The sequence below is a fragment of the Struthio camelus genome, chromosome 4, assembly GCF_040807025.1.
Source record: "Struthio camelus isolate bStrCam1 chromosome 4, bStrCam1.hap1, whole genome shotgun sequence".
NCBI lineage: Eukaryota > Metazoa > Chordata > Aves > Struthioniformes > Struthionidae > Struthio > Struthio camelus.
This window is the reverse complement of record NC_090945.1, coordinates 42,621,991-42,637,755: the sequence shown is the minus strand read 5'-3', so window position 1 is coordinate 42,637,755 and position 15,765 is coordinate 42,621,991.

Here is a 15,765-nt window from a genome sequence, read left to right as displayed (position 1 = left end):
ATCAAGGTCCATCAGTTTTCAACAAGGAGGGTGATGGGGGGTGGTGGAATTATCAAGCAGAGAGCCTGGAGCAAGCTTCTCCTGCCAAAAGGGTTAGTCTTACAATTGCACTTTCTCAATCTCCAAGAAAGTGACTCAGACTGATTTACTAGTATGGAAACTCTTTACCTTGCATGAAGAGGGGAAAAAAATAGTTTGGGGGGGAAGGGGGCTGAGGGAGTAGTGACATCTCAGAGATGATTTTCTTACTGAGGAATCATTGCTAGTGCCACATGAAGTCATGCAATTGAAGAGAATTGTCATTAATAGAAGTATGTAGTAAGTATTTTTATTCTCAAACTCTTACCAGTGTCATTAGGTTCTTTGAGTATGTATTTGAAGGCTAATAAAGCTCTGTTGGTGTTGCTTAGTATTATAACTTCTAGTCTAATTTCAAATAACTTGGAAATTAGTATTATAACTTCTAGTCTAATTTCAAATAACTTGAAAATGAAGCAAAAATTTAATGCACAGGTGGAGATGCTATCTTGTCAGGATGCTATTACTGACAACTGGAATTTCTTCTCAGTTGCATACTTCTGAAGGTTCATGTTTTAATACTTCAATAATGCTTCTATTCTGTAAGTAATATCTCTAAAATGTTATTTCATAAGCAGGCAACAGAAGTGTCTGTATCTTTCTCAAATTTTATAGCAAACAGGTAATACACAGTGGTGGCAAAATATTTCTCAGAACAATAGCATTTCAGGAATATTGAATATTCTTGCTTTTTTTTTTTTTTTTTAGTGAAACACATCTAGTGTGTTTCCAGTTTTAATCTTATCAAATCTAATGCAAATGCTTATGTTGTGGGGAAAGGGAGAAAAGTGAATTTCTAGGTGCCTAAACTGTAGCCCAGTAATGTGACATTGCCATTGCTAGTGAAAGGCCACAAGCTTTGTACTGATTTTGCCAGGCCTCAGGACTGAGGCCTATCAGATTTGCTTTGGACAAACTCATCTTGACATGCCTGGAACTCTCTCTTTACTTGGTTTAGCTGTAATAGCAATTTTTTACTGACCAGGTAGGTCTACCTACTTTGTTTTCCTTGTGTTTGTATGGTGCACAAACAGAGTTTTTATATAGCTGGTAGTGGCAAGTAATTATTCTGTACAGAATGGGATATTTAATTTTTAATGGGATATTTACATTTTTAATGTAGCAAGGTAGACGAATACAGGCCTGAAGGGATAGCAGAGGCTTAAGAGAAATGAGGACACAAGATGTGGTGCAGAGGCATCCGGGCATGGGATGACAAAGAGGGCATGGGCTGGCACTGGAGACCCCAGGGACCCCAGGGCTACAGACAGCTCACCAATAGTTGGTTGAAGAAACGCAAACCCAGACAAAACTAGTTTGGGGAATAACAGAACAAAGAACAAGTATCTAATGTATGTAAAATGCACTGTATATAGTAAAATCAGATGTAATCTGAACTTGCAGACTGACGAATGAAAGAGCAAGGTGTATGAGAGTGTTAGCAATCCTAAAACTGAATCCAAGTGGATCCTAGATTGAGGAGGAAGAAACCATTGCCATCAACCTTAACATCAAGCTTGATGTGGCTAATAACTGGCTGTATTCCCTCCAGTGGCCCAAACTGAAGCCATCAACCCAAAGATCTGAAGGGACAGTTGAAAGGTAAGTAAACATCAGTAAAAGGGGAGATAGGAAATGAGTACAATTTTAACTACTATTTTTGCTATTGATACTTTATAGTAGTGGTCACTTCTCTTTTTTCCTGTAATAATTAGATCTGGACTAATAATTTTTTGACTAGACTGTTAAGATTTCAGTTATATTAAGGTATTTTCCTTTTTGCCTATAGTAAGATTTTGCATGTAACAAAACCTAATGCAAAATTAGATTACCTAATATAACTGGATAGAAGCTTACTGTAGACCAGGATATTTTGTTAATGCTTTGTAGTTAGCTGCAACACAAAATAAATGCCTGAGTGCACACCAAACACTGTATGTAGAAATATAAATTTGATAGGTCTTCTGCATTTAGTGAGTATGGGTCACATTAAGGAGCCAGTTAATAGAATTCAGTGAAAACCAGCCATGATACTGAGTTTGAAATATTTGGAAGATATACCAGGAAGGATGAACAGGATAAACATGCAGGTTGTATGCAGCTTCTCATACAAGACTTGAGAAAGAGCATTATAATAGATTATTAAAGTAACACCATCTTAATTTGAAGTTAGAGCTAACGTATTAAATTTCATCAAATACCTATTTGAAGTCAATAGTGTTTCACAGAGATTTAGACCCTTATTTTTGTGTACTGGATACTTACTATTGGTAAAGCAGTGTAAACTTGCAGTGATTTTTGGGAGATCAGAAACAGGTGTATTTGCAAGTTCAGCAGTTTGGGGAAGGAAAATAAAACTCAATGCACTTAATTTAAAAAAAAAAAAAAAGTGACTGTCGTATGGAAATATTGATAGCTTGTATCTTTAATTGTCAAATAGCTCTTATTTTTGTCCCCAGGGCTGTGAAGCCCTAGCTATGAAGCTTGGGAGAATTTGCCTGACAGATTTTTAGCAGCAAGAATAGCTGTTTGTGTTTGGCCTAATATCTCTTGGGTACTTTATGTCAAACTTTTTCTACTGAAACTGCTGCTACTACACTTCTGTGTTAAACACAACTACATTAAAATGTTAGAGCAATATACTTGTAATAGACTTACAGTAACTTGGGAACTGAACTCTTTTGTTTCTAGGATGCTAAGTCAGAATTCAAGGCAAATAAGGCAGTTGAGATGCATCTTCCTTTTCCTTCTCTCTTACTGGAAAATGAGCTGCGGTATACTGCAGCTCCATCCTTAGTACTATCTAGGAACAATTTGAAGTTTTTAATCTGAATTAATTTGGTATATAACCCGGACAAATTAAAAAACCAGCTAGCTGATAGAAACCATGAAACGTACACTGTGTGGACATCAGGTCCTCAGCACCAACACTTTCTCTCTACTGATCTGCTCCCATTAGTCCACGCTATTTGCTAATGTAGACTTAGCTTTAATGTCACACACATTCAACATGTATTGCAGTAAAACTTATTTTCTGTAGATGCTCCTTAGGCATTACTGTAATTAATGTATTTAAGAGGCCCACAAAGATGGAAAGGCTTAAAACCTCAGGCCCTTCTGGCTATCAGTAGCATCCAAACCTGATATCTATTGAAAACCCCAGCAAGCAGGCATTTGCTAGGAATTCAGCAATGACACGTCTCAGCAGCTACTTGTTGCTGGATTAGTACACTGATATGAAAGGAAGTGTTGAAGCTGGTGTTTTGTTGAGCAAAGTAGTTGAAATATATAGGATATGTTAAGAAAAGAAACATCATAAATTTATGAAGCAGGTTGCATGATACACTTGTCTGCGATCAAATATTTGGATGGGAGAGAAGAAGAGGCGGATCCCAGCTTCCACAATGCTTACTGAATGCACTTTATATTAGACCCTGTGTTCCAAAATAAAAGGAACTGAATTCCAGAATTTTACTTTTCGTATATACACATACCACTTCACAACTCTTCTGGGTAGCCATCTGTCTTGTCCACCCTGCTTTTAGTATAAGAAACTTGAAGTTACACTACTCAGTGGCCCAAGAGTAACAAGGCTGGTGGAAAAATGTTGTCATGCTGCATCTTTCCTCTGGAGTAATTTCACCTGTGAATTCATTTCTTATGTTTGTTATTAACAGATGTATTCCATTCTCTATGTCTGAATACCATCAGACATACTCCTTAAAAAAAGGATGTGGTATGGGAGTACTAAGATGGCTTGCTTATGCAGTGTTAAACTTTGTTTAACTTTTTAGCTAAATTTGTGACGTTTTCATTATCCTAACTGGTTTTTTAATTCAGTGAGATGTAATTGGGAAGTTTATAGTAACTCCTACTCAAAAGGAGAGGATGGGTTTTTTGTTGGTGTGTGTTTTGCTCTACTTTGTAGTTATTTTCCTCTCTCAAAGAGGAGTATAGCAGTGTCAGCATCAGAGTAGTTTTGAGTCCGGGACAGAATTTTCAGATGGCTGATGGGAGTCACCTCGATGAGCTACTGGCTACTTCTGGCTCAGTGATTGTTAGGCTTTTGGGCTGTTACAGGGTCAGGTGCAAGTCTTCAGTGAAGTACTTTCTTTCAGTGGGGCAATACTATTTATTTATGATATCTGTTTTCTGATCCAGCCTGGAAAGCTATAGTAGAATCCTATCACTTCTGTAACACCTTTAGTTTTATCCTCATGTCATTTAATGTCTCTTCGTGGCCTGTTGTACAGAGTGGACTTAAGGCATAGGATGAATGAAGAGCCAGGGAGGGGAGAAAGTCAAGTGAAGGAAAAACAGCCAGAAGGAGAGGGTTGACCATAACTGCTCAGAAAGTTGAGATTTAACCCCTAAATATGCATATGACTGGAGCAAGCTATTCTACTTCACAAATAACCATGTATATATGGTAACATGGGAAAAATCAAAATTGGAGGTATATACTTGACAAGATTCCTTTTAAACTTATAAAGAAACAACACTGCTGCTTACATTTTTATTGGCTTTTAATTCAGATTTGAAAATGAGTCAGCAGTAAGAAGGAGGCAGATGTTTTCATATTTGTTGCCTTCTGTCCTTTTGCTGTTCAACTCCAAGTTGTGGGTTTTTTGTTTTTTTTCCCAAGGAAAATTCTGGTCAATGCAATGGAGTGGCGGGGAAGCTCACACCGCAACAGGTTGCTCAGAGGTAGTGGAATCTACGTTCTTGGAGGGATTCAGAGCTCAGCTTTGTGCTCTGTGTGAGAAAATGTCCAGACTGATCCAGCTTTGAATGGAGAGTTGGACCAGAGGACCTTGTGAGGTCCCTTCCAACCTAAATTATTCTTTTATTCTACCTTAACACATTGTCATTCTTCTTGAGTTTTCTCCTCTCATTAGAGGCTTTTTGTCTCTAACTGCTAAAAGGCATGGCTAGCATAGTCTGAATTACTGATATTTAAGCCCAGCTTTTCATTTGTGCTATTATGCTGTTTCATTATCCTACAAATACAAATATCTAAAATATCCATGCTGTGCTAGAAGTTGGACTTGCTATGGAAGATAATGACTGCTTCTGTTTCCCTCTATGTAAGCTGAATTGAAGAATTGTTCTCCTATTAGTTGTTTGGGAACTAATGCTAATGAAAATCTTGTTGCTGTCATTTTCTCTTGGGGGTAAATCACTTTGTATTGTACGATTTACTTAGAGAATAATGCAATGAATAAGAGCCCCCTCTTCCACCCAGCACAACCACACACAAAAAAGGTAACTGAGAATGACAGCTGTTATCTAGCTCGCTAATGAAGGAATCTTTGCTGAAGGGGAGACCTTTTGAATCAAGCTAGTCAGTCATGCTGGTCATAAATATTAGTGCCACACAGATGAAATGTAGAAGCAAGTAGATTTTTTTGTAAGTTATATTTATCTGTTTCCAGGTTCTTTTCCACATCTATGTGCAAGTCAAAGGCATAGCCAATTATTCTTGCATATTAAATTTAACCGTGCACATAATCTGACTTGCAGGTACTGAAGAAATACTGCATCTGTACAGAACAGTTGGTAATAAAATTTGCTGTGGTGACAGATGAAAATATGGAAAATACAGCCAAGGATGACATGGCAAATAAAAGGATTACTGTAGGCATAATGCCATGCTCTTACAGTACTGCTGATAATCTTTCAGGGTAAAAATAGAATATTAGAAATGATGTATAATGAACTTTTCTTTACTAGGATCACCTGAAAGTTTTTTCAGCATTATTGAATGGCAATGTAGAATAGTCTGAATTTACTGTAAACCAAATCTTTAACTATGAAATAATTTTTTTTGTGGGTCTGAAGCAATTAACTTTTTTGATATATGTCGCTGAAACACTGTTAGAATTTTCTGTATGATTTCTGAGGTGTAGCATAATGACAATTACGCATAAAGCCTGCCACTTACTGACACAAAGACAGCCACCTAATCACAGATACAGTTGTGAGAAACTGTCACAGAATCTATCTTTCAATTTGGAAATATAACTTTCTCTCTGATTCTTCTGTGCCCACCTGAGTAAAGTGAGTATGCCTTTCACAAATGTAAATTAACTTAACTCCACCAAGGGCTGAACCTAATGTGGCAGTGATAATAGGTATGAAGTATCTAAATATGTTTATATTAAGTCTCAAAGGCTATTGTCTGCATTATTATTATTAACTTTGCAATCAGGAAGACATGATTGTTCTTTAGATCCTGTGACAAGGAAGAAACTAAAACCTAGGAATATCTTAATCACCAAGAACAAAATGCTATTTAGTTATAAACTAACTTTCCAAAAGACAGATATCAACGAAGAGGTGATGCAGAGGTAGTATTTCCCTTAATGAGGAGAAAAATCACAGAATCACAGAATCGTTTAGGTTGGAAGGGACCTCTGGAGATCATCTAGTCCAACCTCCCTGTTCAAGCAGGGTCACCTAGAGCATATTGCCCAGGATCACATCCAGACAGCTTTTGAATATCTCCAGCGAAGGAGACTCCACTACCTCGCTGGGCAACCTGTTCCAATGCTCTGTCACCCTCACAGTGAAGAAGTTTTTCCTCAGGTTCAGGTGGAACTTCCTGTGGTTCAGTTTCTGCCCATTGCCTCTTGTCCTGTTGCTGGGCACCACGGAGAAGAGGCTGGCCTCATCCTCTTGACACTCCCCCTTCAGATACTTGTACACGTTGATGAGATCCCCTCTCAATCTTCTCTTCTCCAGGCTGAACAGGCCCAGCTCTTGCAATCTTTCTTCATAGGAGAGATGCTCCAGCCCTCTAATCATCTTGGTAGCCCTCCGCTGGACTCTCTCCAGGAGTGCCATGTCTCTCTTGTACTGGGGAGCCCAGAACTGGACACAGTACTCCAGGTGAGGCCTCCCCAGGGCTGAGGAGAGGGGCAGGATCACCTCCCTCGTCCTGCTGGCAACACTCTGCCTAATGCACCCCAGGATCCCATTGGCCTTCTTGGCCACAAGGGCACACTGCTGCCTCATGTTTAACTTGTTGTCCACCAGCACTCCCAGGTCCTTCTCGGCAGAGCTACTTTCCAGCAGGTCAACCCCCAGCCTGTACTGGTGCATGGGATTATTCCTGCCTAGGTGCAGGACCTTGCACTTGCCTTTGTTGAACTTCATGAGGTTCCTCTCCGCCCATCTCTCCAACCTGTCCAGGTCCCTCTGAATGGCAGCACAGTCTTCTGGTGTGTTAGCCTCTCCCCCCAGTTTAGTCTCATCAGCAAACTTGCTGAGGGTGCACTCTGTCCCTTCCTCCAGGTCATTGATGAATATATTGAACAAGACTGGGCCCAGGACTGACCCCTGGGGGACACCGCTAGCCACAGGCCTCCAACTTGACTCTGCGCCATTCACCACAACCCTCTGAGCTCGGCCATCCAGCCAGTTCTCAAGCCACCTCACCGTCCACTCATCTAGCCCACACTTCCTGAGCTTACCTAGGAGGATGTGATGGGAGACAGTGTCAAAAGCCTGGCTGAAGTCCAGAAAGACAACATCCACTGCTCTGCCCTCATCTACCCAGCCAGTCATTCCGTCATAGAAGGCTATCAGGTTGGTCAAGCATGATTTCCCTTTGGTGAATCCATGCTGACTACTCCTGATCACCTTCTGGTCCTCCAGATGCTTAGTGAGGACCTTCAGGAGGAGCTGTTCCATCACCTTTCCAGGGATGGAGGTGAGGCTGACAGGCCTGTAGTTTCCTGGCTCCTCCTTCTTGCCCTTTTTGAAGACTGGGGTGACATTGGCTTTCTTCCAGTCCTCAGGCACCTCTCCTGATCTCCAGGACCTTTCAAAGATGATGGAGAGTGGCCGAGGGATAACATCCGCCAGCTCCCTCAGCACTTGTGGGTGCATCCCATCGGGCCCATGGATTTATGGATGTCAAGTTTAGACAAAAGATCTCTAACCTGATCCTCCTCAACCAAGGGAGAGTCTTCCTTTCTCCAGCCTTCCTCTCTTGTCTCCAAGGTCTGGAATTCCTCAGGACTGGCCTTAGCAGTGAAGACTGAAACAAAGGCAGCATTCAATAACTCTGCCTTCTCTGTATCCTTTGTCACCAGGGCACCCGCCCCATTCAGCAGCGGGCCCACGTTTTCCCTAGTCTTCCTTTTGCTATTGATGTATTTGAAGAAGGCCTTCTTGTTGTCCTTGACATCCCTTGCCAGATTTAATTCCAACTGGGCCTTAGCCTTCCTTGTCGCATCCCTGCACGCTCTGACAACGTCCCTGTATTCCTCCCAAGTGGCCTGTCCCCTTTGCCACATTCTGTAGACTTCCTTCTTCTGCTGGAGTTTGGCCAGGAGTTCCTTGCTCATCCATGCAGGTCTCCTGCCCGCTTTGCTGGACTTCTTCCTCAGAGGGATGCACTGATCCTGAGCCTGGAGGAAGTGACGCTTGAATCTTAACCAGCTTTCTTGGACCCCTCTTCCTTCTAGGGCCCTACCCCAGGAGATTCCCCTAAGTAGGTCCCTGAAGAGGCCAAAGTCAGCTCTCCTGAAGTCCAGCGTTGCAATCCTACTCATTGCCCTGCTCCCTCCTCATAGGATCCTGAACTCCACCATCTCATGGTCACTGCAGCCAAGGCTGCCCCCAACCTTCACATCTCCAACTAGACCTTTTTTGTTTGTTAGGACAAGGTCTAGCATTGCACCTCTCCTTGTTGGCGTCTCCACCACCTGGGTCAAGAAATTATCATCAATGCTTTGCAGGAACCTCTTTGACTGTTTGTGTCTAGCTGTGCTGTCTTCCCAACAGATATCAGGGTGGTTGAAGTCTCCCATGAGAACCAGGGCCTGTGACTGTGAGGCTTCTTCCAGCTGTCTGTAGAAGGCCTCATCGATGGCTTCCTCCTGATCAGGTGGCCTGTAGTAGACCCCCACAACAGTGTCACCCATGTTACCCTGCCCTTTAATCCTTACCCATAGGCTCTCAACTTGCTCTTCATCCACCCTGAGGCAGAGCTCCATACATTCTAGTTGCTCCCTCACATAAAGAGCAACTCCACCACCTCGCCTTCCTGGCCTGTCTTTCCTAAAAAGCACATAGCCATCCATGACAGCATCCCAGTCATGTGAGCTATCCCACCATGTCTCTGCAACTGCAATGAGATCATGGCCCTGCGACCGCACACAGATCTCTAACTCTTCCTGCTTATTCCCCATGCTGCGTGCATTGGTATACAGGCATTTCAGAGAGCCAGTCAAGCACGCAGGCTTCCCAGGAGAGGTGCAAGAGGATCCTCCATAGCCACGTTGCATGCTGTCTCCCCTGGTTGTATGCACCCGCTGGAGGCATCCTGACTTGAGCGGTGTTTTACTGACTCCCCTGCCACTAGACCACTCCCCTTCCCCCATCTTGCCTAGTTTAAAGCCCTCCGTACCAGGCTGGCCAATCTGTTGGCAAAGACACGCGTGCCCCGCTTGGTAAGGTGGATCCCATCACTCCCTATCAGCTGTTGATCTTCAAACAGGGTCCCATGGTCATAGAAACCAAAGCCCTGTTGCCAACACCAGCGGCGCAGCCAGCTGTTAACTTGGAAAATTCGTCTACTCCTCCTCCTGTCCTTTCCCCTCACAGGCAAGATTGAGGAGAAAACAACCTGGGCTCCCAGACCCTTGACCACCATTCCCAGAGCTCTGAAGTCCCGTTTGATGGTTTCCAGTTTGCCTTTCGTGTCATTAGCACCCACATGGAAGATCAGCAGAGGGTAGTAGTCCGACGCGTGGACAAGCCTTGGCAGTCTTTCCACAACATCTCTTATTCGAGCCCCTGGCAGGCAGCAAACCTCTCTGGACAAGAGATCAGGTCGGCAGATAGGTGCCTCTGTCCCCTGCAGTAGGGAGTCACCCACAACAATCACTCGCCGTTTCTTCCGGGGGTTCCTGCACGGCACAGGGTCTGCCAGGATCATTGTCATTAAAATGTCATTATCTATTTTCATTTAATACTTTTATTCAGTTTTTAGTATGTGAATTAGCTAATTTTATCTCTTTTGTGAGGTTTACATGAGATGAGGTTTGAAATAAAGTACTTTCTTCAACATAGAGTTCAAGAAAAGAGCATCTCTTGTGGGTTTTCAGTTGAAAACCTTGGTTGAAGGCTTTGACTAAAAAGGGACATACTAAGTATTCATTTTACAACTGAAAAGTATACCTAAATTATACAAGAAAGGTTAAGTAGTTATCTGTCACATTTTCAAACACTTGATTCTGCTGTTCTCAGGTTATCCTGTATAACCGTATGCCCCCAGGTATCCAAGCAAGCTTCATTAAAAGTGCAAGGAAGAAGCTTATTTATTACCAATTTTCTCAAAAATCAGATTCAACGTTCAGTTTTTTGGTATACCCTTCACCATGATGCATTTATTTCACAGATATTACATAAAACTATCTTTTATAACCCTCCAGCTTCACTTTTTCACTGAGTGATGTATTTAATCTCTGGCCTTGGTTAAAGTATTCCAAAAGGTAGAGAGTAGACGAATGTGCTTCTGCTTCTTGATGCTCCACCGCACTTGCCTTTTGCCTTTCATATCAAGAAGAGATGGGTTACCTGCTTGCTTTAATCTTCTTCGTTTGGTGGCTGACGGGTTAGTTTCTTTCCCTTAGAGTATACCCAGTATATATGCATTATACGTTCATTCTCTTACAGGATACCTGCTTTTTGCTGTCAATACGGTTAGTATCTGAAGCTGATCTGATAATAAAGGCTTCTATCCATCCTGCATAAGGTGAGGAAGCAGTGATGTTAGGGTTTGAGATTGAAACAATTACTGCGCCTAGAGCAAAATAAAGACTTGGGTAAATTATGTAGGTCATGATCCTTTCATTATCTGTGAGTAGAGAATCCTATTTACTATTGTTTACTGCTCCAATGTGGTAAAAAGGAAATATTGGGTGACTTTTATTGGGAAGATTATTAGTATACCACAAAAACCCTGAGGTCTGTCTGGGGGTCAGAGTAGGAGTCTCAGATCATCATTTTGTCACCTTCAACCATTTAAGTAAATCAACCATTCCTTTCACTGGAGAAAAAGCAGAAGGGAAAGAACAGCGAAAAAATGTCAGTTTTTGAGTTTCCAGGGTAAAATATTCCCTATTATGTTCAAAGTACTTTTGGTGGAGTGTATTATGTATTGGAAATTGAGTTTATTTTAGGTAACCAGAGAGCAACTATCCTTTTAGAAAAGTGATTATTCCAGTTTGTCACAAATTAGGTCAGTGTCTTTATACTCCTGGTTCGGAGATTCTATTTAAATCGTGGCTCCAGACAGAATCTGGCTAATATGGGTGTCTGGAAAACATTACATTTTGTATCTTGAGAGGAATTCAATTTCTATTTCAGGTAGAACTCTGTGCGAATTACTAGGTTTCTCTTTTTCCATGCTCATGAAACTAAAACATGTAGAAACTAGTAAAGCCTCATTTTTAAACATGTGTGACATCATTAGTGTATTGTAGAAAGGAGTGTAAAATGCTTTTCTTTAGTGAATTTTTTGTTATCTTTGCACAAAATTTGGTTAGTAGAGTGTCATCTTTTAATAAAGATAATTAATTTTAATTTATTTTGTAGGAGGATGCCTAATAAACAGAACTGTATGATGTCTGTGAAAATACTTTTTGTATAGTTTAAAAACAGCTGCATATAGGAGGCTCAAATGTTGGGTACTATGAAATACCTGTGATAAGTAGTAAAAACAACAACGAAATCCTTATGGATTCTCTGGATAGGCAGAAAATGGATAATGTCTATTCAGAGTTTTACGATTAAGTGTTCTACTTAAGTTCTGCTTTAGTCCGATTAAGCTAACTTATAGTTTTAATTTGAACATTCCTTGACATTTACGTGTCACTTATTCTGTTTAGAAAGCTGTTAAAGATCAGAGGCGTATGAAGTAAAGGACTAGAAGGCAGAAACTGAGTTACTTCTGATATCTCTTTGACACTCACTGTAACTGAGGCCTGAGAAAAAGCAAATTAACTCAGCGATTTTTTTTTTTAAAGAAGCTAAACGGATTTAGATTTATATCTTTCTGGGAGGTTAATAGAAAATGTGTCTAAATCCCACAACTTTATTTTCCTGCAGTGCTCTATGGAAATGGTAATGTAAAATTGCTTTGAGAGAGAAGACTGGCCTAAAAAATAGTTTAAAATACTAGAAAATCAGATGTTTGCTTTTTATGTATTTTATGATAGGAATAAAATATTTACTTTGAATATTGTTGCAAGTGAGACCTTAAAATATAGGATTTGTTAATATCCAGATTTTTATTATTTCAGCAAATTATTTCCTTTTTGAAAATTAGACTAATCCACTTTTCAATCCTCTTTTCAAGACTGTGGTACTGGATTTTTTTATTGATAACTCAGAGTAAGTCTTTGTATGATGTATTTTATATGTAGTTCCCAAATTGCAACTGCATAATATAGCTTTTAATAATCTTGCATGCAGGACTTGAACTTCTGAGTCTCTAATCCAGAAGCCATTATAGCCTAGCTTGTTTTGTATCAGCCTGTGGATGGAGCAAGCGTGCATCTGTTAAGGAGCAGGATCACGGCTATTTGATGCACTTAATCTTGGTATTCTGTAATTTTTTGATTTGGTTTCACTATCCAGTGATGATGATCCTTAAGTCTGAACTTTTTTATAGATTATGACTAAAACTAGGCAAACCTGAAGGTAAGGCTATAGCAGATGAATCTAACAAAGCACAGAGGGACTTTAAAATAAGAACTCCAACCTATATTTGGAGGAAAAAGCTTAAACAAGCTCTTTTTCAACAGGCATCTAAGGACTTTGAGTCCTGTAGCACTGGTTTGGGATTTTAAACCCTAGAACCAAGCAGTATTTAAAGTGTTCACCTGTTAACCACTTAAGTGGAGAGATGCAGATATCTTAATTTCAGACTGATTCCTAGATTTCCAGTCATAGCTAGAAAGCATTCTCTCTTTCTCTGCCAGTTTTCTAAGCCTATTCAGGTTTCTTGTAATCTTCTGACTTTATCTTTAAAGTCAAAATCCTAGCTAAAATGGCTGATTTTGTACAGGTGATTAACCACTAATTCAACTAAGTTGTGATATTCTGCTTCAGTCTCAGGGTAGAATACAGAACATAAGTGAGTAAACAAAGAATAATCAGGACTGACTCTGAACTAGCTATAACGTAATAAAAGAGGAGACATGAAAAAAATCATTGAAGCATCTTTTTTGCTTTTAGATTCTTATTTTCAGAAGCAACCTTGGGAAGCAAGTTCCCTTTTAATCAAGGAAGAATTATCTTGGTGGACTTCATTTATTGGAAATAAAATATTAGATCTCATGTTTTATTATCAACATAAATTGATAGATATATGTAGAGATATACACACGTGTGCATTAGTTACTCTGAACTAATGTAACATAGCTGTAGACAGATAATTGCAAATTATTGAGTTATTACTGCTTAACAAGTTACCTCTAGGCTGCTGAGTCATAGTGGCTAAGCATGTTCATACTCTTACTCCATTGCGTTGTAGAGTAAAATATTATTTTAAATTATCTTATACCTTAAGACAAAGTGCTGCTTTCTTTGGAAAGCCAATTAACACTTTCTTCACTTTCCTTGTGGCTGCTAGGATAGATGTGCCTTGTCTTGTCTTCCCTGTGCAAATGCCTGAACAAAGGGGTCCACGCTCCTGTCAGTCAAGCCCCTTTCTATGGTGGTTCATTGTTCTGTTCCATGCAGTATGTCAGCTCTTCAGTGTGCAGCCTTGTTATCGCATGGAAGTTGTCCTGCCCCATTTTCATTCTTATTTTGGCAGTAATCGGGATGTGGTTTCATGAGTGGTTTAAGTGGACGTAAAAATGCACTGATGCTGAAAAGATGGTGTGCTCTCCACTGTGTTCTCTCTGTTCCTTGCTCATTTTTACAGCGGGATCAGTTTTCTGATCCAACTGAAGAGTAAACCTACCAATAAGAGAAAAGATTTTAGGCAGATCTTAGTGAAGCTTATCGTACTGTCCCCGAAGTGGACGGTCTTCTATACTGTAGTTACTGTTCTTGTTTAGGGGGATTTTAACATCCACATATCAGTATGATGAAACTGCAGTTTCACTGTAGTAGTGCACTTTTTTCCAGATTATTAGCACAGTCAAACTGTCAGTGATAATCAAGAAATGATAATCTGGAGATTCAGTTTTACTGCTCCTCTTTTAAAATGATTAATTTAATTTTCCTATTGTAACATGTTTCCTGTACTCAATTCTGTTGGCATGCATTATGGCACTTCTAATTCCATTAAAGTTGTGATTATAAAAGAAGATATATTTTTTTAAACTTGAAAAGCAATTTGATATCTTTGTAATTACAGTACCTCTTGATGATCAAGTAATCTTGATGATTAAGAACACCACTTGACAAGTATTTTCTTATTTTCACTTATAATATCAAGCAGAAACCAAAGAGACTTCAAGTAGAACAGTTGCGTTATAATACCTAAGCAGGAAAAACCTGGAAAATTCAACATGGCAAGAGACTTATTTTATCCCCAAAGAAACTCCACATTTTTCTAGATGTTGTCCACTATTTAGGAGGATATTATATATCCAATTACATTTACTAGAATTTGCTTTGGATATAGTAGAAGCAGGATCAAACTTTATTTAATCCTCCTTCCCTGAGCCGTCAGATACAGGGGGCTGATTGTCTGAATCAATAGTAAATAAGATTCAGACACACAGAACTGTCTATTTGCATCCCTTCAAAAAAATAAAACAAAACACCCCACAGAATTTGTAAATATATTTTCTGATCGGGGCCTAAAAGAGTTGAAAATGTTTCACATAGAAGTGTTGGATATATGTACTGTTTCAAATGCATAAAAAGTTGACTGAATCATGGACAATTGTTAAAGTAAGTTGAAGCGCTGGTGGTTTTAAGAGGGCAGGAGTTCTCTTGCCTGACCTCTACTTCTTGCCTCACTGTATTTCTCCTTTCGTTTTTCTTCACCCAAAAAGGCTTCTTTCTATAGTTTATCTATAACAATGAACAACATGTTGGAATACGTAGATAAGCAGATACTGCTCAAAAGTTTAATATGTTACCTGTGTAGGAATATCACAGTACTCTGCCAGAAAAAAGTGCTCCTAGGGTAGACTCAGCTGTGCTTTCAAAGCGATGCTTTGCAATAGCAGAGCAAAATTACTCTTTCCAAACTATACTGAAAGAACACAATTTTTCTAGTTCAATGAATTCGGCAATGGAGGTTTAGCCTTCAGTGCAGATCCCACAAAAATTTCTCGTAGGTGTAAGCCTGTAATCACATAAGAGATTGAGAGGACCTATTAATATTTGCATAACCATAATCCCTTTTATCGCTTCAAAAAGTGTCATTAAATGACCTATCTCAGGCAAATCTTAGTAATGGGGAAGATTATAGGAGCAAGTAGGGTGCATATACACAGCTCCTGGCCTAGGAGGAGATTGCATGAGGATGTGACTTAAAGTGTTGGGGAACGGAAGGAAGGGTATGAAGAGTCTCTAGTGTATGCAATAAACCTTGGCAACAGAATTCAGTTTTTGTAGTCTTGCAACTTCAAATGTGTTATTTCTTGCCTCGTTTCACCTTTGATTTCTCATATACTTGAAATATACTTTGTTTTTATATTTGAA